This window comes from Marmota flaviventris, chromosome 18 (assembly GCF_047511675.1).
Source record: "Marmota flaviventris isolate mMarFla1 chromosome 18, mMarFla1.hap1, whole genome shotgun sequence".
In the NCBI taxonomy this organism is placed as follows: domain Eukaryota; kingdom Metazoa; phylum Chordata; class Mammalia; order Rodentia; family Sciuridae; genus Marmota; species Marmota flaviventris.
In genome coordinates, this window is record NC_092515.1 from 35,642,325 (window position 1) to 35,644,327 (window position 2,003).

The 2,003-nt window shown below is 50.4% G+C and overlaps 1 non-coding gene across 1 annotated transcript; it reads right to left on the minus strand.

Annotated features, from left to right (window-relative positions):
- Nucleotides 1-1,041: 1,041 nt before the first annotated feature.
- Trnav-cac (transfer RNA valine (anticodon CAC)) lies at nucleotides 1,042-1,114 on the minus strand. The gene has a single exon. It is a non-coding gene; the product is annotated as a tRNA-Val (tRNA).
- Nucleotides 1,115-2,003: the final 889 nt, after the last annotated feature.

The window sequence follows — 2,003 nt, forward strand, 5'->3', positions numbered from 1 at the left end:
TCAATTTGTCTCTTGGTAGAATCCTTTCTAGGATGTTTTTCTTAAAATTTTTAATATCCCAATAATTCTATTGTCATTTCACAGATGGGAGAAGTGAGTGGAGTTGACTGGCTTGCCCAGGATGCTGTGCTGGGAGGTGACAGAGCCAGCCTTCCAGCCCAGGGCTGCCCGAGTTCAAGGCTCAAACTCTTTCAAGATAGTACTCCCTGATATCCGTGTTAAAACAGCCACATGTCTCCCTGACCCACAGACCGTGCGTTGTGTCCTCTGGTTGGGTCTGGACGTTCCTTAAAAATATCAGGGTAACCTGAACTTGGGAGCCTGTCCAGTTGTCCACTCTGCTGGCAGTTGGACCAGGCCAGAAGGCAGAGATCTCCTGCTGTTGCTCTCCAGAGGTCCACCGTGATCCGGGGTCTGACATGCTTCCCAGCCTGACTTTTCTCCTCCACGGTCTAGTTGTATTTCCACCTGGCTCGTCCTGGACTTGGCTTGAATGGCTTCACACATCTCCGATTCAACATGGCCAATCTGCAAGCCGGGTTTCCTTCCTCCAACCTTCTGCTCATCCTTGCCCAGGTCTTCCTCGTCCCCGTCAATGGCATGCCACTCTTTCATTGGACTTGGCCCAAAGCCTTCAGAGGTCTCTGAGTTGGAAGTTGCCCAGAGGCAGACCTTGGCGGAGGCTCTGAGTGTGAGTCATCTGTTTGGAGGGTGCTCTCAGGAAGCAGTGGGGGGTGGGAGTGGGGAAGAGGCCGGAAAGAGATGAGTCAGTAAAGGGCCTGTTACCACGTGAGGGACCAGGATAAGCAGCGGGGGCTTCACCTTGGTTTGTAGATAAGGTGTACACCAAAGGTTCATGTGTGGACAATGCAGCAATGTTCAGAGGTGAGGAGTGTTTTCAGAATATTAATCCATCAAGCAACTAGGATACTGTCTTGCATACAGAATGAGCTCAAAAAATACATATTGAATGATGCAATGAAAGCACAAAAGTGTATTAATCAGAGAAGTATACTGGCATTGTTTTTTTGTTGTTTGTTTTGGTGGTGGTGGGGATTGAACCCAGGGCCTTGTGCATGTGAGGCAAGCACTCTACCAACTGAGCTACATCCCCAGCCCCCTATTGGCACCATTTCTAAAGGATGCTCACTCTGTTTTCTTTTATGGACTGCCATATCCTTCATGCCTAAAGACATTTGTAGTACAAAGTAGATGTTCAACTAATATTTATTGACCACCTCTCAAACCCCCTGTCTGCTTTATTTAGCAACTGTCTTAGGGGAACTGCTGATGTGTCTGACCCCTCACCAATCTGTGAGTCTCCGAGAGCCGGCCCCTGCCTGGCTTCACTTTGTCTCCTCCTAAGACCCTGGTGCAGAACTTGAAGAACACAAGGTTTCTGGATTGTGGGCATGGTGGATTTAACTTCTGCTTTCAGCAATCAGCCAGCCCCTTAGTCCACCCACCTCCACCATCCTACTGTCAGCTGTCCCCGCAGCATGACACAGCTGTTCCCAGGAAAGAACCCCAGATCCATCCTGGGGACCCCAGGGACCTGGACCCACAGGTGTAGAGTGAGCGGGTATAATGGGCCTGCTGAGGCCTGCTGCCCGTGCAAAGAGGAGACTCCATGAGAGCACTCAGGTGACAGGGAGAGAGCATGCCTGGCAGGAGCTGTCGATGTGCAGAGGAGACAAGAAACTCCCAAGGGACCATTGGGGTCACGGGTCAAAGTGAGGCCTTGGTGGGGTTTGTGTCATATGAATTTTAAGTTGGGCTATGATAACAAAAATACCATAAACCAGTGCGCTTCAGCAAAGGGGTTGATTTCAGATTCCAGACTCTGGGAGGCCCAGACCAAGGTGCAGCTGTCTGGGTTTCTGCGAGGGTTCTCTATCCATTCTGCAGATGGCGGCCTTTTTGCTGTGTCCTCACATGGCAGAAAAAGACATCATCCCTCTGCCTCTTCTCCTTAGGGCACTAATCCCAAGACAACGGCTCCA